General features: G+C 48.0%; 1 protein-coding gene and 2 long non-coding RNA genes across 4 annotated transcripts in view; 1 reads left to right on the forward strand and 2 right to left on the reverse strand.

The window, feature by feature from the left end:
• Pigz (phosphatidylinositol glycan anchor biosynthesis, class Z) overlaps positions 1-8449 on the reverse strand; it is a 20923-nt gene extending 12474 nt beyond the window's left edge. The window contains exon 1 of one of the 2 annotated variants that reach the window (XM_063270494.1): positions 7405-8449. The gene's annotated coding sequence lies outside the window, so the exon portion shown is untranslated. The remainder of the gene's footprint in view (positions 1-7404) is intronic. The other variant, NM_001398770.1, reaches the window with a different exon arrangement.
• Positions 1689-16457, forward strand: LOC108352349 (uncharacterized). The gene is made up of 3 exons (XR_001840527.3): positions 1689-1825; positions 12602-12686; positions 15620-16457. It is a non-coding gene; the product is annotated as an uncharacterized LOC108352349 (long non-coding RNA).
• A 3583-nt stretch (positions 16458-20040) lies between these two features.
• On the reverse strand, positions 20041-22688 carry LOC102549772 (uncharacterized). Its single transcript, NR_110714.1, has 3 exons — positions 22106-22688; positions 21190-21310; positions 20041-20125 (listed from the first exon to the last, which is right to left on the reverse strand). It is a non-coding gene; the product is annotated as an uncharacterized LOC102549772 (long non-coding RNA).
• Positions 22689-23162: the final 474 nt, after the last annotated feature.

Genomic DNA, 23162 nt, shown 5'->3' on the forward strand with positions numbered 1-23162 from the left:
TGCTAGTAGGATTAGGGAACATCACAAGCTTGGGTTTCACAGCCATTCCCCTGTCACCAGCTGTAACTGGCAACTAGCACGGCACTGGGTTTTGAACTTTGGAAAACTTGGGATCCCAAGTGGGTGCCAAACATTCCCTCTAACTTCTACACACTGGTTTGTTTTGTTTTTTCAAGACGGGGTCTGACTCTATAGCTCAGAATTATCTGAAATTTACTAAGAAGCCCAGGCTGACCTCCGACTCATAGCAATCCTTCTGCTTCTGCTTCAGGCCTGAGCTACTGTGCTCAGTTTTAGGGGAAGAAAGGGCAGGGCAGGCTTGTGATTCAGATTGCACAAGACCTTGCACGTGCAAAGCAAGTGCCTTAACACTGATTCATGCAACCTTGGCTGGCCTTGAATTCAGAGTGATTCTCCTGCCTCAGGCTCCTAATTGCTAGGATGGCCGATATGGACCATCAGATCAAGCTACAGCTCACACACACACACACACACACACACACACACACACACACACACTGGAATCTATATTTGTAGGAATGGGAACTGAAATAAAGAGAGAATCGGAGTCTCCTGCATGATGGAATTATATACATTAGTAACATCGCTGGCGAGGATAAATGCCAAGTTCACAGTAACAGTTAAAAGCACAGGGCTCTCCGTGTTGTTGTAAGAACAACCTGGGTCCTTCAGGAACAGAAGAAATCCAACTAGAGGGCATTTGTCTACTTCTTTTTTTTTTTTTGGTTCTTTTTTTCGGAGCTGGGGACCGAACCCAGGGCCTTGCGCTTCCTAGGCAAGCGCTCTACCACTGAGCTAAATCCCCAACCCCCGCATTTGTCTACTTCTAAGCAGCTTGTCCCTGGCTGGGATCCTGAACTGTATATACATTGAGAAAGAGACCTGAGCAGCGGTTGATTACACGTTCTGCTTTCTGGTTGTAAGTGTGATGGGACAAGCTTCTTCCAGTTTCTGCTGCCTTGACTTCCCCACCCTGACGACTCTACCCTTGAATGTGAGCCACAAGGAACGCTTTGTCCCTTAAACTGCTTTTGTATTTTATCACAGCATCAGAAAAAGAAATCAAGACACAGTCTACTCTCCAGATCTAGGCATGAATGAAACCTGAATGGTTTGATCCAAAGTTTTGCCTCCCTGGTCAGGAGGGTTATTTCAGGATCCAGCACATTACTCAAGACAAGTAAGTGTCTTAGTCAGGGCTCTTTAGGGTCACAGGACTTATGAAACGTCTCGGCATATTAAGGGAAATTACTGGAATGACTTACAGTCTGTAGCCCAATGAACCCAACAATGGGCAGCTGTGAATGGGAAGTCCAAGACTCTAGTAGTTGCTCAAGCTCATGAGTTAGTGGTTTTCTGTAGAAGCTGGAATCCTGAAGTAGGTTCCGACAGATGTGCTGTCAAGTAAGCGCAAGCAGATGAAGAAGAGCGAACCTTCTTCTTCCAATGTCCTTACATAGGCCTCCAGCAGAAGGTGTGGCCCAGATTAAAGGTGTGTACCACCACACCTAGATTTGGAACTTGCTCTGTTCTAGGTTGAACTGAGAGATCTGTTTGCCTCAGTCTCCTAGGATTAAAGGCATATACTATGTTGCCTGGGCCTAAGCGTTTCATGGTCACTGTGCCTCAAGATCTGGATCGAAAGCCTGTGTCATCCTGTGTCAAGATCCCAGTCAGAAGCCTGTGTCCTCCAGTCAAGATCTGGATCACAGCTGTGCCCTCCATTTCTGGATTGCTGCTCATTCCATTTGTAGTCAAGGTGACAACCGCCGGGATAGCCTTCACACCAAGCATGGTGACATAGGTTTGTGTCTTTGTTTTGGTTTTGGACAGGGATTTACTGTGTAGCTCTAGCTGTCCTCGATCTCATTATGTAGACCAGGCTGGCTTCAAACCCACAGAGATCCACCTGCCTCTGCCTCCCAAGTACTGGGATTAAGGGCATGTGCCACCGTGATGGGCATGTCACAGTCTTGGGCAGATAGATCTACACAGTGTGGGTGCATGGTTGGGGATCCCAGGCCAGCCAGGGACGCATAGTGAGAGTGTCTCAAAAAGAAAAAAGTTCCCAGCCAAGATGGCTCACTCACAACTGTCTCCCACCTTCTATCCACCCACATCTTCCCATATGTCAATCTTCCGATGTTTGGCTTCCCATCCCTTTACCCTCAGCATTCATTCACTCACACTAGACTCCCCTCAGATGTTCACAGCAGACGCCCCTCAAGACTGGGGATCCAGCTTGATGAATGTCGTAGGGTTTTATCGTTATGAAGAGACACCATGACTACAGCAAACTCTTATAAAGGAAAACATTTAATTGAGGCTGCCTTACAGTTCAGAGCTTCAGTCCATTATGGCAGAAAACATGGTGGTGCACAGGCAGATGTGCTGGAGAAGGAGCGGAGAGTCCTGGCTTGCCTTGAACTCATGATCTTCCTGCCTCTGGAGCGCTTGCTGGCTTACAGTCATTGTTGCCTTTAAACCTAGTCAACCAGAAAACCAATTCCCCAAAAGTCCCACCCAGAAAACTGATCCTTAAGCTTCTGTCCCTCTAAAGAGCCTGTTAGCACACAATTGTCATCCTAGGTACTTGGAACGCTGAGGCAGGAGGATTGTAAGATTTGAGTCCAGCCTGGTCTACACTTTACTTTCTGGGTTACCGTGGGCAGCTTAGGACCTCCCTGTCTCCAACCAAATCTTTTCTGAGGGTTTGGGGGTGTAGCTTGATGAGAGGACAATTGCCTAGCAAGCACAGACCCTGGGTTTAACCCCAGGACCTTAAAGTTCCATCCTTCTAGATCTACTGCCCCTATGTCTGTCCTATGTTGGAGGGTTGTCACACTAGGGAATGCATATCCAGACTTACTGTGATGGACCTCCTTTTGCATTTCCCTTATGACTAAAGATGTTGAACATTTCTTTAGGTGTTTCTCGGCCATTTGGCATTCCTCAGCTGTGAATTCTTTGTTTAGCTCTGAACCCCATTTTTTTTTCTTTTTTTCGGAGCTGGGGACTGAACCCAGGGCCTTGCGCTCGCTAGGCAAGCGTTCTACTGCTGAGCTAAATCCCCAACCCTCGAACCCCATTTTTTAAATAGGGTTATTTGTCTCCCTGCGGCCTAGCTTCTTGAGTTCTTTATATATTTTGGATATAAGCTCTCTATCAGTTGTAGGATTGGTAAAGATCTTTTCCCAATCTGTTGGTTGCCGTTTTGTCCTAACAACAGTGTCCTTTGCCTTACAGAAGCTTTGCAGTTTTATGAGATCCCATTTATCGATTCTTGATCTTAGAGCATAAGCCATTGGTGTTTTGTTCAGGAAATTTTCTCCAGTGCCCATGCGTTCGAGATACTTCCCCACTTTTTCTTCTATTAGTTTGAGTGTATCTGGTTTGATGTGGAGGTTGTGATAGACCTCCTTAATAGGGACAGGCTACCTACGTCTGGATCTGCATAGCAGGCTACTGGGAAGCGGGTGTTGGATGCAATTCTTAGCAGAACTAAAACTACAGTTCCCAGAGAGAATTGATTCCTCCTTCCTATTTTCCCAAGGTGGGGTTTCCCTGAGTAGCTCTGGCTGTCCTTGAACCCTCTCTGTAGACCAGGCTGGCCTCAAACTCAGAGATCTTCCTGCCTCTTCTCCCAAGTGATGGGATTAAAGGTCTGTGTTACCATGCCCAGCTAGACAATCTCCTTTTAAACATAGCTTTATTAGAATGTGGTTAATAGTCCTTATAATTCACCCATGTAAATGGCTTTTAGAATATTCTCATAGGTGGAACCACTGTTTCTATCTTTATTTTAACTTTATGTATAGTGGTATTTTGTCTGCCTGTGTGTCTGTGCACCATGTACACGGGGCCCAGAAGAGGGCGTAGTTGTTATGAGCAAAGTTGTTATGGCATAGTGAGGGATGGGAAGGAACTGGATTCACAGACAGTTGTCAGTTGCCATGCAGGTGTTGGGAATTGAACTCAGGACCTCTGGAAGAGCAGCCAGTGCTCTTAACTGCTGAGCCACCTCTCTATTGTCAAATCACATGGCTTTAGGAATTATGTATTTATTTTTATTTTATGTGCAGTTGGTGTTTTAGCTACACAGTTGTCTGTGTGAGGATGTTGAATCCCCTGGGAACTGGAATTACCAATGATGGTGAGCTGCCATGTGGGTGTTGGGAATTGAACCCAGGTCTTCTAGAAAGAAACTCAGTGCTCTTAACCACTGAGCCATCTCTCCACCACCACCACCACCCGCCCCAAGTCTTAAATGATCTCTTTTACGTTTGTTTTAGGGGATGGTGTTTCATTACACTGTCCAGGCTGGGCTCTTGTGACTCCTGCTTCAGCACTCTAACTAGCTGGGACTGCAGGTGATGTCCCCATGCCCTGCTCTCTATTTCATTCATCCTCACAGTTTTGAACCCTGTTAACATCCCCTGCACCCCTTTATGGCTGTTTTGCTTTCATGTGTATCTGTATACCTTGTGCATGCAGTGCCCATGGAGGCCAGGAGAGGGCATGAGATCTCCAGGAACTGGACAGTCGTGAGTCACCATGTGAGTGCTGGGTACACTATACTTTCGTAGTTACTTGTTCACTGATCATTGCCTTGCTGGGCTGATATTCCCCAACTAGAAGTCCCCTGCTAGGATCCACTGGGATCCAACTTAGAGCCTCAGGGTCCTCTGCAAGAGCAACAAATACAAGAGCTCTCAACCACTGATCTGTCTTCAACATTTCTTATAAAGAAGCCACAGGCTCCTTAGTTAACAGAACCATTAAGGTGGCAAAACAAGTTCTGGGGCCACATCTGGTTGACTCCAGAGGTGCCTGTATTCCGTCTGTGAGCTCTCTGTACCACCCTTGGGCACGGCCAGCTCAACAGTGCCTTATCTTTCCCAAACGTGTCTCCTCTGGCTGCTTCTCATCCCTCACTATGCCATACCAACTCTGCTCTAGTCATCCCTCGAAATCCATTGCTGAGTCAACTATGGCTTCATACTCGTAGCCCAGCATTCCTCGGCCCTGGAGATGACCACAGGACTTCGGGTGGTTGAGGCACTAGGATCGGTTGCCTGTAGCTGACCTCAGCCCTGTCATGGCACACAACCATGTGTAAGAAGAAAGATATTGAAATGAGCCAAAGCAGACCGTGGCCACCACTTTGCCCTCACCTCTCTGCTCCCTTCTCCCTGGCTGTGTCCTCTTCTCCACTATAGCTAGAGACCAGATCCCTGTGCACAGAGAGCACAGCCCTGAGCCTAAGCCCTTCTTTTAGGTACAATTTGGTGCTACAGCTCCACTATAGCCCCTCTATACAGAACCATTTCCCAAAGGGTTTTTGTTTTGTTTTGTTTTGTTTTGTTTGTTTGTTTTGTTTTGCTTACCGTTGCTGCCATTGTTGGTTATATCGATAGCATGGAGGTTAAAGGCAGCTGTGGCATCGAGCAGCTTGGGGTTCAAGTCCCTCCTCTGTCACTTGCTGGTAGTAAGACAGCATTCAGTCTCAAAAACCTAGTTTACATCTCAGCTGTAAATGAGCTACCTGGTGACCAGCGGCTCGCATGGTCTGTCTATGCCAGGTTACAGAAGTGGCCTCAGAGGTCTCCCACAGACATCCAAGGGGGCGGAGCCAACGCCGGGGGCGTGGCAAATCACCCAAACTGAGACTCCAGGTTCACTCAACCGAACGCACTCGGGTTGCCCTGAACTCTGCTCCAATCTTGAGTTTCCCGAAGTCCCCTGGTTGAGAGTCTCCCAGAGAGCAGGGGGGTGGGGCGAATGTTGGGTTAAAGAGACCGCTCCCAGCATGTAGAGATGAAACTATGGGGCAGGGGAATGGACATGTTGACCAAGAAGATGGGGACTACCGATGTGCCATGGTGCGGGGCAGGCAGCAGGGAGAGACCATGTCGGTGGCAGGGGTACAGCAAGCGGAACTACAAGGCATGGCACAAGGGTTGGGGAGGCTGGGGAAGAAGTCACATCTGTGGGACGGGAAAAGAGACTGCCAACTGAGACAGAAGCCTGGGTCTGCTTCCTGGCGATTAGTGTTTCTTTGATGTCCAACGTGCGTGCGCAGCACCATACGCGCTCTGGGGGGCTGCAATCCTGTGAGGCTCACCCCAAGGAAAGTTCCTCCCTATCTTCAAACTGAAGCGTCTTCCTGACAGAGCTGCTGGGCCCTGGCCAATGGATGTGCAGAGATCCTTAGGACCCCTCCTCCTGGACCTAGTGTTTGGAGGAACTCGAGGACCCAAGTACGACCACCATGAGCTCCTCCTGCTCTGTCAAGGCCAGGCTCTCTCAGTTTCCAGGAACCATATGGGACATAGAATGAGAATAACTCTCCTAAATCCATGTTCCTTTTGGCCTGCATTTCATTTACCCTGGCCTTAGCCCCGAGGCTACGCTGAGCCATGCAGGGGCTCTACCTTTAAAGCATCTCAAGATTGGGGTCGGCTGCTTCCTTTTTGGTTTGCCAAAAGGGAAATGTTTGTTCTTTGATTAACGCGAAATACAACATCCAGAGTCAGACACATCAGGAGAGCGGAAGGGAGCAACGAGTCCCCATTGGCTGGAGCATACCATTTAACTCTCCATACCCTCCCAGTTCCAGGCGGTATAATGGAAACTCCACTTTGTACCAGGAAGATTCAGTGCCCTGGCCATCTTGACAGTGCTTCTCAATGGTTTGGGGCTAAAGGTGTCTGGAGAAGGGTGACATTTGAGGACAAGTGCTTTACAGAAGGCAGCACTGTCCCTGCCACGATGATGTGTCACAAATACCTACACGACCACCAGCAAGGAAGCTTTGCTCTGGCCCACAGGGTCTCCTTTTCCCTTGCCATCCCCCCATGGGACCCATGGGTCTCATTCTTCCAGCGGGAAAGGCAGACTTGGTTTGACTTTCCTAGCTTAAATTAGGGGATCACTCGGTGTACATAGATGTCTTTCTCTACACTTTGCGGCGCTTTTAAATTTATGGGACCTTGCTGCTGTGCTATAGATGGGGACACTGAGCCTCAGTGTGGCTGTGGAACCTCCTAGGAACCCCGGCTTCCCAGGCAAGTCTAGTAACAGGAGAGGACACAAACCTAGGCCTTTCTTCTTGGGCCCTAAGACAGTGCTCTAAATTGGAAAGCACCCCGAGCCTCCCTTTCCTGGAAAATGTCATCACGAGTTCCCCAGTCTCCCCCCTAGGTCCTTGCCAGTCACTGCTGTTAGAGCCTGCAGTGCAGTTTGGGGACAGCTGAGGGTGAGAGCCCCAGCTCTCCTGCCGGTCTTTTGGCTGCGAGCAAAGATAAAGGTGGATACCGTTGCCTGCCCCATTGCGCCCTCATCCCGTCCCCAGTCACTCTTCCCAGGCTGGGTCTGACTCACCCGAGCTGTGCTGCACCTGCCGCGCTGGCTACCCGGGTCGCCTGGAGCGAAAGCCTGCACCTACAGCCCTACAGCCCTGAGCCTGCAGGACAGAGGGCTGCGGGGCGGGGTGGGGCGATGGCCTTCCCTCTCCACAGCCGGCTCTGGACTTCAACCAAGGAATTAGGCCAAGGGATCAAGCAGAACTAGCTACGCGGAGCGGAGAAGGATGAGGACAGTTGTGCGTGCTCCCTCCCCCAGTCCCCGCAGTCTGCAGTGGTCGCGGTGGGGACTCCTGAGGGACCCGCCCGGGCAGTGACTAATTCTACTTTGCCTTTCTGTGAATGCATTCTGTCAGCAGTCCCTCCTTGTAACTCTATGCGCGATAAGCTTCCTTTTTTTAGTACTGGCACAGTTACGCCAAAGCGTTTCTCGCCTTTCGTTTTGTTTGCTTGTTTTGAAACCCGGTTCTCGGTGGCCTCGAACTCGCCATTCTCCTGCTCGGCCTCCCGAGAGCTGGGTAACAGGCGTGGGACATCACACCAGCTTTTGGCCACACGTCTTTGGTCGTTCGAAACAATCACCGTGGGCTGGGGGTGTGATCCGTGGCACAGAGCTAGTCTAGCACGTGTGAGGCCCTATGCTCTTCTTTAGCCCCTAACAAAAGCAAATCCACTCAAACCAAACCAAACCAAACCAAAGTGACAGCGGCGGAGCTTCCTGAGCCAGGGGCGGCGATCGCCTAAGGGCAGCCACGCCCTGCTTTCTTGCACATTGGGACTGGGGATGCGCCAGCTGGTACGGTTCTCCCGGGATGCTGAGCACTCCAGGCAGCTTGCAGGGGCAGCGCCTTTCATGCTGACACAGGTCCTGTCTGTTCCTTTGTGTATACTGCAGCCGGGGGACAGGCTATTTGCCTAACAGCCGGTTGGAGAGAGAGCCAAGGGTTGCAGGAGTCCTGGCACCGCCTGTGTGACAGGGTAGGGGGCTTCCGGGGCGATTAGCACCGATACCCTATGCAAGGAGGGCTGTGCGCAGAGCGGAGCCACGCGACGCAGTGCCCACCACGCAGGGACGCGTCACAGCCCCCCTCCGTAGATCTGTGCACCACTCCAGAGCCGGTCGTTTCCGGGGTCCCTCGAATCCCCGCCTACAGCTGAAGGGACCTGCGGTCTGAGGGCTGTGACGCTGCCCCCTGGCGGCAAGGGGTCTCCCTAAGCCCGACTCTAAACTGGTAGGGAGGGCTCACCTCTTCTAAATCCTGTTTTTGGAAGGTTCTGATCAGAGTCGCCTGCCTGTGTTCCCTTCATGTTCCGCAACAGTGGTCACATTAAACAAACAAAAAGCAGCAAAGAAACGAAAGAACTACCGTACTGAGGTATAATTTACATACAACAAATGCCAGGAATTATTCTTATCTCTGAGTCCTGAGGTCTTTGACAAATGAAAGGCTGAGGTAGCTCCTGCTCCTGCTCAAGAAACACATTTCCATCCCCTCCGAAAGGGGATGTTCTCTTTGCAGCCTTCTGACCTCTGCCCGACACGGACTGTTTTGATGTCTGTTACTGTCCCTGTATTCCCAGAATGTTGTCTAAATAGAACCAGTCATCCAGTGTTGTCTTGTGCCTGTCTCTTTTCACGGAACACACGCCTCTAAAATCCACCCCAGTGGCCGAATACAACAGCTGTATTGTATGCGCTTCTGTGTTGAGTTCTGTCATAGGACAGAGGGGACATACCTAGCCGTGGCCTGATGGAGGTGCAGGACAAGAATATTTACAATATGACCCCCCCTTGTCACACACACACACACACACACTTACACACACTTAAACACACCTACACATACACCTATACACACACCTACACACACTTACACACACCTACACACACTTACACACACACTTATACACACCTATACACACGCACACCTACACACACCTACACACACTTACACACACCTATAGCACACACTCACACACACTTACACATACACCTACACACACTTATACACACACCTATAGCACACACACCTACACACACCTACACACACCTACACACACCTACACATACCTACACACACACACGACAGTGGAGTGCAGTCAGCTGCCTAGGTATATGACCTATGACAGCTCTCTCTAGAAGAAACCTGCCACTCTTCCCAAAAAAAGGTGTGGTGTGGAAGGTGTGTGAGCGGCAGAGCAGGTGACTCAGTGAAGCACACTGAATATGGTTGGTGTGTTATCGATCCCAGGGAGGCCAGAAGTGTCTTCTGAGGATCCAGGACAGGTAGGACAGATGGACAGGCAGGCCAAGGCTTTCACTAGAGCCAAGAAGACTCCCCGGGAGACTTCTAATTGGTTGGTTTAGTTAAAGAAAGCAGGTTCTAGTGGGGTTGCTAAGAAGCAAGCACAATGTAGCGTTAGATGTCTGGACTACCATATTAAGTTGCTGGAAGGGCAGAGAACTGAAAACTCTCAAAGATGACTAAGCCTGGCTCTGGAAGATGTCAGCACTGAGCTCAAAATGGACTCTGGGCAACACGCAATCTTTAATCCTTGCTGGATGCTGTCTCCATCCTTCCCCTTTGTCAATGGGGGTTTCCTCTGTGTGGAGACATCACACACTCTTATCCATTTTAACACTTCGGACTGGTGTCCAGGCACCCTCCCAGAGCCCCAAAGTGGGATATTTGGGTTGTTTCCACCTGGGGATACTATGAATAAAAATGACTTTCATAGGCATATAAAAGTCGCTGTGTGCACATCTGTTTTCATTTCTTTTGGAAAAGTACCCAGAAGTGTGTGGGCTGGTGAGAGGGTGTGGTTTGCTTCTGTTAGGGCACTGAGGGCTGAAAAGGGGCATGCACAGCTCTGCAGGCATTCTGTCACCAACTATCACCTGCCCCTCTAACCTTTGTTTTTAGACAGGGTATCGCCAAGTTGTCCTGATTGAACATAAACTCACTCTGTAGCTCAGGCTGGCCTTGACCTTGTTAGTGTCCTACAGCCTCCCACACACTCCCTGTGATCCTGGTTACAGCTTTGTCCAGATAGACCTGACCAGGCTAGTCCTTTGCTACTGCTCTAGGAAGCTGTCAAATTTGTTGAAAATGGTTTGCAAAGCAGTTTCACTATTTCCATTAAAGTCCACGGTAATCTATGGCTTGACTTTGATTTTCATTTGTGTTCTCTCTGTGTGTCTCCCTCTCCCTCTCCCTCTCCCTCTCCCTCTCCCTCTCCCTCTCCCTCTCCCTCTCCCCCTCTATCTCCCTCCCTCTCCCTCTCTCCCTTCCCTCCTCCACCTGAGTATGGGGTAACCAGCAATTAACTCCATGCCCAGCTCACGTCCCCATCTCTCCTTTATAAAAGGTGCTAGAGACAGAACCTGGGGACTTGTGCATGGGAGGCAAGCACCCCAGCACTGAGACACTCCCAGTCTCCCATCTTGTATCTTCTCAACAGTAACTCTCCCAAAGCCAGAGTCTAGTTGTGACAGCATCGTATTTGTTAAAATCTCCCAAGCTGGGCATGGTGGCACACACCTGCAATCTCAGAACTTTGTGAGGTGGAGGCACAGAGGGTGGCAGATGACCCACATTTGAGACTGGGCTGGGGACGACTACACGGACACACCCCTTTTCCAAACACCCAAGATAATTTGTTTTTCCTTTCTGGATCATACTCGGTTTGGTGTTGGGATTAAACACAGGACTCTGATCCTGCTAGGCAAGTACTCTACCCTTATCCCCTAAAATGGATGTGTATCGGGGGAGGGTGTTTGTGTGTGCTCACACTTATGTGTTCATGTATGTACTGGGTGTGTTCATGTATGTTCGATTGTGTGTGTCCATACATATACCTCTGTGTGTGTGTCATGTGCGCGTGCACTTAGGGCAGAGGGTCAACCTCAGGTCTTGCTGATTCAGAGATCCACACTTTGTTTTTGGCAACAGAGCCTGCCACTGGCTACTAGCTCACCGGGTAAGCCCCAGGGACCTTCTCTTTGCTTCTCTGGTACTGGAACTTCAAGGGCACACACCTGGCTGCTGCTGTTATGGCTGCTGCCACAACCTCCTTCTTTTTCTCCTCCTCCTCCTCTTCCTCCTCCTCCTCCTCCTCCTCTTCCTCTTCCTCCTCCTCCTCCCCTTCTTGTTATCATCATCATCACCATTATTTTTGTGTGTGTGACAGGGTTCCACTATGTAGCTCTGGCTGTTCTGTAGACCAGGCTGTCTTCAAATTCAGAGATTGACCTGTGTCTGCTTCCCAAGAGCTGGAATTATATCTCACCAGGCCTGGTCACAGCCTTTTAAACATGGGTTTTGAGGATGGGATTCTAGTCTTCGTGCTTGTGTAATGGTCCCTTCAGCTCAGAAAATGCTTTTTCCCCCTAGGGAAAAAGGTTACTTAGGTTACTTAGTTACTAGGTTACTTAGTATGGCCTTGAACTCACTGTGTGGTCCAGGCAGGCTTTGAACTGGCGGTCCTATGCTTCAGAAGTCTGAGTACTTACCTTATATGGATATCCAGTTTGCCAGCTTAGCTTGAAGACCTTCTTTTACTTACATTGACAACTGTGTTAGGATCCATTGCTGTTAGCCCAGCATGAGAGATACACGAATTGACCTCTGGACACCTGTTACTGGTGCCAGAAGCCTGTTGGCATCTTAGCATGATAACTTATGCTTTCATAGCTGTGGGCATGTGTTGCTATGAAGTGTATACTTTATCCTTGGGGGCGGCGATGACAGGCTGGCGAAATGCTTTCAACAGCAGGACAATGGCTTGCAGAGCAAAGGCTGGAGACTGGAATGAGGCAGGCTGACTAGTGAGGGGTCATTCACTGTATGCCAAGCATGTCTCTGCCTTAATCTCATTTAATCTTTTCGTCTTGGGTAAATGGTATTGCTTAGAGATAGGGTCTGGCTATGTAGCTCAGGCTGGCCTTGCAGATTGCTAACCCATCTATTTCCGATTGACGAGTGCTGAGGTTACAGGTGAGTGCCGCCATGCCTTCAGAATGTTGTCAGGATGTCACTAAGAGGTGATTGGGAGGGGGAGTGGTAGTAGTTCCATTTTTTTCTATTCTTCTTGGTTTCTTGCGACAGGCTCTCACTCTACAGTGGTCCTCGTAGCCTTGAATTTGTGGCAATCTGCTCTGCTCCTGAGATTACAGGCCTGCATCCCCAAACCCAGCTTTTGTCATTTTCTTATAGACTCACTGGCATCTGTGTGGAGGCTCACCTGTAATCCCAGAAGTTGGAGACAGGAGGACTGCTACGAGTTCAAGGCCATCCTGGGGTACGCAGTGAGTCCCAGGCAATGTGTGGACCTGATGCTGTTACTGAATTCTATTCTTTTCTATTCTATTCTTCCATAACTCACTAACTTAGTGGGATTAAATATTTAACACAGGGGGTTAAAATTCACCAGGAGCCAGATGCATACCCAACATTTGGAGGCTGAAGGCAGGAGGATCAGGAAGCATTCAATGTTATCAGCTATAAAAGACCCTGTGAAAGAGTAAGAGAGAGAGAGGAGAGAGGGAGTGGGGCAGGGCCAGCAAGATGGCTCCACAGGTAAGGATGTTTACCACCACTGACATGAGTTCAATCCGCATGGAGGAAGACGAAACCTGACTCACACAGGCTGTCCTCTGCCCTCAATTCGTGCCCTGTGGCAAATGCTTTCTCCCCATAGTACACATACAGGCTATGTTTGTTTGGGAAGAGACGACATCAATTGAGAAAATATCCCCACTAGATTGGATGTGGAGACACTCCTGGGCTGGTGGCCTGGGTTCTGTAAGAAAGCATGCTGAGCAAGCCGTGGGGAGCAAGCCAGTAAGCAGCACCGCCCATGGCCTCTGTGTCAGCTCCTGCCTCCAGGATCCTGCCCTGTCTTCTTTCAGTGATGCAGTGTGCTGCACCACTATAAGCAGAATTAAATTTCCTCCCCCAGTTGATTTTGGTCAATGGTATTTAATCACAGCAATAGTTACCCTAAGAAAATAAATAAATGTGAAAAAATATTTTTTTGAGGGTGCAGTGAACTTTATTGATGGTATTCAAGAGAGAAGGGAGGGCTCCCCAGGCCCCTCCTGTTGTTATGGGGTCTGGGATGGAATTGTGAGGGAGATGCTCAGTGTTGGGGGCTGAGTTGGGATGGGGACTCCTCAGCAACTGAGGGCCTCTCTCTTGCTCTCAGTATCCTTGCTGGGCTGGGTGGTCCAGGGTTTCTTACTCCTTGGAGGCCATGTAGGCCATGAGGTCCACCACCCTGTTGCTGTAGCCATATTCATTGTCATACCAGGAAATGAGCTTCACAAAGTTGTCGTCGAGAGCAATGCCAGCCCCAGCATCAAAGGTGGAAAAGTGGGAGTTGCTGTTGAAGTCACAGGAGACAACCTGGTCCTCAGTGTAGCCCAGGATGCCCTTTAGTGGGCCCTCGGCCGCCTGCTTCACCACCTTCTTGATGTCATCATACTTGGCAGGTTTCTCCAGGCGGCATGTCAGATCCACAACGGATACATTGGGGGTAGGAACACGGAAGGCCATGCCAGTGAGCTTCCTGTTCAGCTCTGGGATGACCTTGCCCACAGCCTTGGCAGCACCAGTGGATGCAGGGATGATGTTCTGGGCTGCCCCATGGCCATCACGCCACAGCTTTCCAGAGGGGCCATCCACAGTCTTCTGAGTGGCAGTGATGACATGGACTGTGGTCATGAGCCCTTCCACGATGCCAAAGTTGTCATGGATGACCTTGGCCAGGGGGGCTAAGCAGTTGGTGGTGCAGGATGCATTGCTGACAATCTTGAGGGAGTTGTCATATTTCTCATGGTTCACACCCACCACAAACATGGGGGCATCAGCTGAAGGGGCGAAAATGATGACCCTTTTGGCCCCACCCTTCAGGTGAGCCCCAGCCTTCTCCATGGTGGTGAAGACGCCAGTAGACTCCATGACATACTCAGCACCGGCGTCACCCCGTTTGATGTTAGCGGGATCTCGCTCCTGGAAGGTGGTGATGGGCTTCCCATTGATAACGAGCTTCCCATTCTCAGCCTTGACTGTGCCGTTGAACTTGCCGTGGGTAGAGTCATACTGGAACATGTAGACCATGTAGTTGAGGTCAATGAAGGGGTCGTTGATGGCAACAATGTCCACTTTGTCACAAGAGAAGGCAGCCCTGGTAACCAGGCGTCCGATACGGCCAAATCCGTTCACACCGACCTTCACCATCTTGTCTATGAGACGAGGCTGGCACTGCACAAGAAGATGCGGCTGTCTCTAGAACAGGGAGGAGCAGAGAGCCGAAAAAATATTTTTAAAATGAGAGAGAGAGAGAGAGAGAGAGAGAGAGAGAGAGAGAGAGAGAGAGAAAGTAAAACCTTTCATAGTTTTAAGAGACAATCTAATGGTCCTAGTTAAAACTTTTTGCAGCCTGTTTAAGGATGGCCTTGGACTGGCCATGGTGGCACAAAGACCATGGTGGCAATGGACTGGGAAGTCAGGTGCTCAAGCAGGAGCAACGTCTGCCCCAGTTTATGAGCGGTCTACAGACCTTCAGAGTCCTTCTCTTCCCATCACCCCTAAGCCCATTTCTTTTTTTTTTAAATTTATTTATTTATTATGTATACATCATACAGCTTTCTGCTTGCATGTATGCCTGCAGGCCAGAAGAGGGCACCAGACCTGATTATAGATGGTTGTGAGCCACCATGTGGTTTCTGGGAATTGAACTCAGGACCTCTGGAAGAGCAGACAGTGCTCTTAACCTCTGAGCCATCTCTCCAGCCCCCTAGCCCATTTCTATTTCCTGTCCCTCCTGGGTCCCAACACAGGCATCCATTCTACTGTGATTGGGGTAATTCCTAGATCTTCATAAAACATGTGTTTCCATGTGTGTGTATGTGTGTGCGTGTGTATGTGTGTGTTCATGTATGTGTGTGTGCGTATGTGTGGTGTGTGTGTCTGTAGGTGTGTTGATATGTCAGTGTGTGTCTATGTGTGTGTATCTATGTCTATGAGTGTGTAAGTAGGTCTGTGTGTGCATCTGTGTCTCTGTGTGTCTATATCTGTGGGTCTCTGTGTATGTGTGTTTCTGTCTGTGTATGTGTGCTTCTGTGTGTGCTAAGCGTATGTTTCTGTGTCTGTGTGTATGTGTGTGTCTGTGTATGTTCAGCCGATACACACTATTATGTGGAGATTAATCTCATTCTCTCTCTTGTTTAGTCGTAGATATCCCATGGCTACCTGAGATGTCAGTGTGAAATGAAACTATGCTACAGTCTCTCCTCCCTTCAAATGTCCTCTCACAGATGCCTCCCCTGTGGAGACACCAGGCATGTCTTGGATCCATCTAGGACTCTCCCTGAACTGCTGAACTCCCAGCATGCAGCAGTCCCAAGAGCAGAATAAGACAAAAAAAAATAGCTTTCCAAATTAGGCTGTTGCACCCCGTGTAGCACCCTCGCTGATCTGTGAAACTCAAAGTCCCCTTGCTGCTACGGAGACGCCTCCCCTCTAACCTCAGAGACCCCCCCTCTCTAGAGTCTATGGGAGGAATTGTTATAGAAGGGCCATTGCTGATCTCCTACCCCAGCTTCCTCACTGCAGGGGCATTGCTGTTACTAAAAGATATTTCACCTGAAATCCACCCCAGCACAGCTCTCTACCCAACTTGAAAGGCATCTGCAGTGTATAAAACACGGTGATCTGAGAGCCTAAGGTTATTTCCAAATAAAACTTAAGGTGCCCCTTATTGATAGAGCATGCATTTAGCATTCAAAAGGCTCTAGGTCGGGGGTTGGGGATTTAGCTCAGTGGTAGAGCGCTTGCCTAGCAAGTGCAAGGCCCTAGGTTCTGTCCTCAGCTCCGGAAAAAAGAAAAAAAAAAGGCTCTAGGTCCAATCCTATACACAGTATACACATGCATGCACATGCATGCACGAACACATGGGCACACACACAGAACTTTAAATATACAGTATGTATTTATGAGAACCTGTTCTGGGATGTTTGTATTTGTAGGCAATGAGAGAACTTTAAAAATAAAGAGGAAAACAGGAAAATGAAAACATTTCTTTTAGGGCTGGAGAGACGGCTCAGCAGTTTAGAGAACTGGCTGCTCCTTCAGAGGACCCAGGTTTGGTTCTCAGCAACCGAATGGTGGCTCACCTGTCTATAACTCCAGTTCTGGGGATTTGATGCCATCTTCTGGCCTACGCAGGCCCTGCACACACTTGTGCATATACATGCAGGTATGCAGGACACCCATACTCAGACAATAAAAATAAAGTTAAAGAAAAACGTCACAGTGCCAGTCTGACGCAGATGAGGAGAGAAGTGGATGCATGAGAACTGGACTAGCAAAGGGGAAGCCCAAGGAAAGACCAGGGATGGGGACACGAGAGGAGCGCAAATTTGTGTGTGTGTGTGTGTGTGTGTGTGTGTGTGTGTGTGTGTGTGTGTATGTGTGTGTGTGTGTGTGCTGTCATATGTGCATGTGAAAGAGAGAGACAGAGATCACACACGGAAAAATTGCAGGGTAGAGAGACTCGAAACCTTTTATTTTAAAAAAGATTTATTTATTTTATGTATATGAGTACCCTGTAACTGTCTTCAGACACACCAGAAGAGGGCATCGGATCCCATTACAGATGGTTGTGAGCCACCACGTGGTTGCTGGGAATTGAATTCAGGATCTCTAACCACTGAACCATCTCTCCAGCCCTGCCCCCCACCTCCTGCTTTTGAAAACTTTTAAGACTTAATTTTTTTTAATATAATGACTCATTATGTAGTGCTGGCTATCCTCTGACTTACTATGTGGATCAGGCTGACCCCCCAACACAGAACGCACAGAGATCCATCTGTTTCTAACTCGTGAGTGCTGGGATTAAAGGCTCGTGACACTGCACCTGGCTCTACAGATTTTTTAAAAAGACTGAAAAGCAGATCAGAGCCCCAGGAATACTAATGTACAGCAAATAAGACAGATGAAAATAAGCCCGTACCCATTTCTTCATCAAACCCTCACCTCAGGGGTCAGGGGTCAAGGTGGAAGAGGAAGCAAAGAGATAGAGAAGCCGAGGGGAAGGCTGGCGCCAAAGAGCACCGTCACAAGACTGACCGAGACTGTGGCAACTCATACAAGGGCTGCACAGATTCAAGAAAGACGGGGGCCCAGCCCTGAAACCGGAAGTGGACGCGAGGCCCCACCCTAACCAGGAAGCTAGCTGCAATTGATACCTGGGGACAAGGCAAGTCAGGTTCTGTCAACAGGGACTCCCTGTACACCCACCACACTGCGGGGCAGGCCCATGCCCAGGGGTGGTCAGCCAACAAGACCCCACCTCAAGAACAAAACTTAAAAGGAGGAATTGCTGGGCAAATAAAGGCAGCAAGTACCAAAGCCCTGTCAAAGACCAGCTTTGACACCAAAGGGTAAACTGAGGCAGGCAGCGAAGTGTGCCGGTGGTGTTTGGGATCAGTGCCGATGGCAGTGGACAGGCGTTGGTGCTGACGAGGACTGCTATGGCGGATGGTGATTAGAGAGAGAAAAGGGAGGAAACGCAAACATGCACACGTATACATATATACACATATACATAGAGTAGTTGAAACTCCAGCACCTTTACATAGACACATACATACATATATACATACATAATACATACATACATACATACACACACATACACATAGAATAGTTGGAGCTCCAGCACCTTTACAGACACACATACATACATACATACATACATAATACATACATATACATTCATACACACACACACACACACACACCCCCATGCGCGCGCACAGGAAAACACATACACATTCAAAGATGGTTGGAGCAAAGACTCCAAGAATTTCACATATACATATATACATATATGCACATATACACATATACATATATACCTGGTGGGTAGATGGAACAAAGTTTCAAACATTCTTACACAAACTTCATACATATGCACACACACATACATGTACACACATACACACATGTGTACACATATGCACACACATACATACATGCATGCACATATACATGTGTACACATATACATATAAACATATACGCATATACACATAGTTGATTTGTGGAACAATGTTCCAACAACTTTATTCTTTCTCCCATGGCTTATATATTCCAGCAAAATGTTTCAAGCAGTATAAAGTTATGATGTGATTACCTTCTAGATTTCTTCTAGTGAATGACTGTGAAAAAACACTATGTTCCCCAGTAATTTTATAAGAAATAACATTACTTAGTACAGGTAAAGAAAACAATTATTCCCAAGAACCCGTGTACATTCATAACTTAGCGCCTTGGTACAGATTAACAAAGTGTAGGCAAGCAAGACGGTTTTCTCAGTCAGTTTCCCTTACTGGGAGGCGGCAACTTTTGGTTACAAAGAAAGGGTTATTTTAATTATTTATCTTTAAAAGTAATCTAAGAATCCTAAAAGAATCACAAATCTAAACTTTTATATAAAAATCAGTCAGATCTACCTTAAATCCTCAGAACGCTCATCTACTCATCAGTAATCCCTAATTAATCACACCAGGGAGCTGAGGGCAAAATGGGAATAAGAAACCCATCATCACCTGTCCAGCCTCAGTGAGAGTCGAGTCAGCCAGTGCTGCCATTGCTCTTGTTTCCTGACCACAAAGGTCCCCATCTTAACTAACAAGAGGGTGCCTTTCTGAATTTCACATTGTTCCCTAAGATTTCTACATCACAGCCAGTAGTAAAAACATCTCAACCTAGCTTCACTAACGATTTTATTCTTCCAAATGCTTTCTAAGGCTGGTGGTCACTGCTGACAATCTGTGTCTCTAAGTTCTTTCCTCAGATGGTGATTGAATCATTAATCAGCTCCGGCAGCAATACTGAGAGAGATCAGGCATTATCACTGTGACTGCCAGAGATACTGTCCAGTGAGGGGCTGGCAGTCCTTAGAGTTTTCACACAGTTCTTAGAGAAGAGGGAGGCGAGGGCAGCAAGCAGAGCATGAAGTCCTCTGGACACATGGTCCTCAGGGCCCTGCCATACTCAAGTGCTGTAACCTATCCTGGCTGTGCTGACCAGGGGGCTGCATTCCCTGAGTTCCAAAGCCGTTTATCACTCCTCCTGCAGAGTAAGAGGAAGCTTGGCATAGTAGCATTAAGGAGGAATCTGAGGCAGGAGGATCAAACTTCAAGCTCAGCCCAAGCTCTAAAACAATGCTTGTCTCAAAAATAGATAAATGTACACAGTGATTTTGTAGATAATATCACATTTCTCTGCCCAGGAGTTGGGAAATTTGCTGTATAACATAATAAAATCCCCCACTCCAAGCTGGTGGTGGTGACACACAGCTTTATTTCCAGCACATGAAGGGGTGCAGAGGCAGGGGGATCTCTGAGTTTGAGGCTAGCCTGGTCTACATAGTGAGTTCCAGAACAACCAGGACTACAAACAAAAAAACAAAACAAAACAAAAATGATCCACTCCAGTCAGGCCCAGGGTTTCACACCTCTAAGCTCAATCCCTCAGGAGGTAAAAGCAGCAGCCTTGAGGGCACAAGGCCAGCCTGGGCTATTGTACCTGTTACTTTTCTCTTGCCACGATAGAACACCATGACCAGGGAAATGTGTAGGAGGAAGGGTGTACTAGGCTTTTGGTTCCAAAGGGATGAGAATCCACCGTGCCGGACACAGTAGCGGGAGCAGACGCTGGGTGCTGACGTCTTGAGCCAAAGCAGGAAGCAGAAGGACAAAGAGACAGCAAAGTAGGATTGACACCGTCTTTAAACTCTCAAAACCCTCCCCCAAGCAACTTACTTCCTCCAGCAGAGACATCACCTTCCCTACTTTCCTAAACAGTGTCACCAACTGGGGACCAGTTTCAAATGTCAGAGACTGGAGGACGCTTACCATTCAAACCGCCACTGCTGTGTAGCGAGACCCTGACTCACACAACAAAACTCCTGATGTCATTTGTACTGGGCTGATATTAAATGTATACATCAAGTCAGGGCTAATGGACATCCTGACAACCTAATGTGTATTCTGTATGTTTCGATTTCTTCTTTGGTAGAATTAGACTTTCTTTGGAAATATTTATTTTACGTCATGCGTGAGGGTTTTGCCTGCATTATGTACGTGCACTACGTGCCGCGTCTTTGGAAGTCAGAGGAAGGTGTCAGATCCCACGGAACTGGAGTTACAGACGGTTGTGAGCAGCCATGGGGGTGCCGAGCGTTAAACACAGGCCCTCTGCAAGAGCGGCCAGTGAGTACTCTTAACCACAGAGACGCCTCTTCAGGCCTTCGGTGGAACTGTCACGTTTAATTCATAAGAATATTACATACATACATCTCATCGAGTTTATTCCTAATTGTTGAGCTTTGACGCTTTTGTAACGGACTTGAATTTTTCTTCCATCAGCGTTCTAATAAGGTGCTTTGTTTTGTTTTTTTCTTGTGAGACGAGGTCTTACTATGTAGCCCTACCCCTCCTGGAACTCACCGTGTGCTTAAAATCCCAGAGCTCTGCTGGCCTCAGCTTCCCTTTGCTGGTATGAATGAAGCACCCTGCTGGTCTGATGTCTATAGTTAACACATTAAATCCCAAATTACTTTACTGAATTAGTTCATGTGTGTGTGCATGTGTGTGTGTGTGTTTTAAATTAGACCAGCGTAGTAGCATGCATACATATACACAACCCAATAAATGCATACATAAATACATAAATTAATTGTCAAAAGTAATTTTAAAGTGCTTTAAAAACAGAAGAAAGACCCATCTGTACCTGAGGTGCTATGGACTGTTGGTAAGGATGGTTAGTCTTCCTCTAAGGGTGTGGTCCGGCAGGCCTACCATGTTCTAGTGCATGGCCCCAGACTGATGACATGGGAAGCACAAACTGGACTCTGTAGGTTATAGAAGAAGGAGGAGGACGAGAAGGATGAGGAGGGGGAGGAGGGAAGGAAGGAGAAGGAAGGAGAAGGAAGGAAGGAAAACACACAAAGTTGAGATGAGAGAGGGAGCTCATGGGTGGGTCCGAGAGAAGCTAGGGGAGAAGTTGGGGGTGAATATAGTTAGGGTCTTGTTGCTATGAAGAGGTGCCATGACCAAGGTATGTCTTATGAGGGCAAACATCTAACTGGGGCTGGCTTACAGTTCAGAGGTTCAGTCCATCATCATCATGGCAGAAGCACACAGACACGATACAGAAGTCAAGAGGTCTACATCTGGATGTGCAGGCAGCAGGAAGAGAGAGAGAGAGAGAGAGAGAGACAGAGAGAGACAGAGAGAGACAGAGAGAGACAGAGACAGAGAGAGAGACAGAGAGAGAAAGAGAGAGAGAAAGAGAAAAAGAGAGAGAGAGAGAAAGAGAGGAAGAGAGAGAGAGAGAGAGAGAGAGAGAGAGAGAGAGAGAGAGAGACAGACTAGGCCTGGCTTGAGTTTCTGAAACCTCAAAGCCCACCCCCAGAGACACACTTCCTCCAACAAGGCCACACCTCCTAACAGTGCCACCGCCTATGGGCCTATGGGGGGGCATTTTTATTCAAACCACCACAATGATCAAAACACATTCCATGCAATTCTCAAAAAAGAAAAAAAGAAAAATATATTGGGAAAAGGAGAGAAAAGAGAAGGAAGGACAGGGAGAGGAAGAAGGGAGAGAGGAACAAAGGAGACATAAAGGGGAAGAGAGACCTTACCTCTATTCAGTGAGTTTCCCATACTCCTGACTTTCCTGAGCTCTATACTTTCCCGCCCTGCCGTTCCAGCCAATGAACACACAAGGATAAAATGTTGTCACCTGAACTCATCTACTGCATGGCTTTGGATGACCTGACCCACATAGAAGGGTTCCATGGCTCCCCAGCAAACACTCATCTTGTTGCCATCTTCAAAGCATTGTGTTAGCCAGAGGCTCACACAGTCGGAAGTGATGCTCTGCGATCATCTTCACTTAATAATATGTACACAAGTGTTCCCCGGTCACCGTGACTTGAATGTCATTTCTTCTTAGCACCGGATGATATTCCATTGTCTGGAGAGATGGGTCGTCCATTCGTCAGCTAAAGGTGACCTGACTATTTACTGAGTGTTGGCAGTTTGGATAAAGTTATTCCAAACATGTTGGTTGAGGTTTCGTGTGCTTTGAGATTTTGGTTCGTTTAAATAAGTGCCAAGGGGCATGGCTGCTGGATCATCCGGTCACAGGATGCTTACTTTGTGTGGAATTCCTGAGGGGAATGCCAGCCAGACTGCGCCATTTTGCCTTCCTGCCAGCAACGATTGGGCCCTTCTGCTGCTGTTCATCCTCATCAGATTTTGAGGCTTTTCAATCCAAGTCCTTTGGGTTTTTCCAGGTATAAATGACGCCATCTGGTTAGAATTTTTGGTTTCTAGTATCTCTCACTTCTAGCTCCTGCCAAACCAGAAAAAAAAAAAAGGTTATATAATATCTGTAATGTGCTTATGTCTCCCTTGTTCATAGCCTTGGCCTGGAGAAATCTTTTATTTTGTGCCCATAAGGATGATGTTGGCTTTGATATTAAGATAAACGTATCTTATAATGAGAAATATATACTTACTCCTATGACGTGTCTATTGACAATAAACTGTTGAATTTTCTACAATCTATATAGAGAATAAAGTGGTGTGTGTGTGTGTGTGTGTGTGAGAGAGAGAGAGAGGGAGAGAGAGACAGAGACAGAGAGACAGAGAGACAGACAGAGCAGAGAGACAGACAGAGACAGACAGACAGAG

Source organism: Rattus norvegicus, chromosome 11, assembly GCF_036323735.1.
Source record: "Rattus norvegicus strain BN/NHsdMcwi chromosome 11, GRCr8, whole genome shotgun sequence".
Lineage (NCBI taxonomy): Eukaryota > Metazoa > Chordata > Mammalia > Rodentia > Muridae > Rattus > Rattus norvegicus.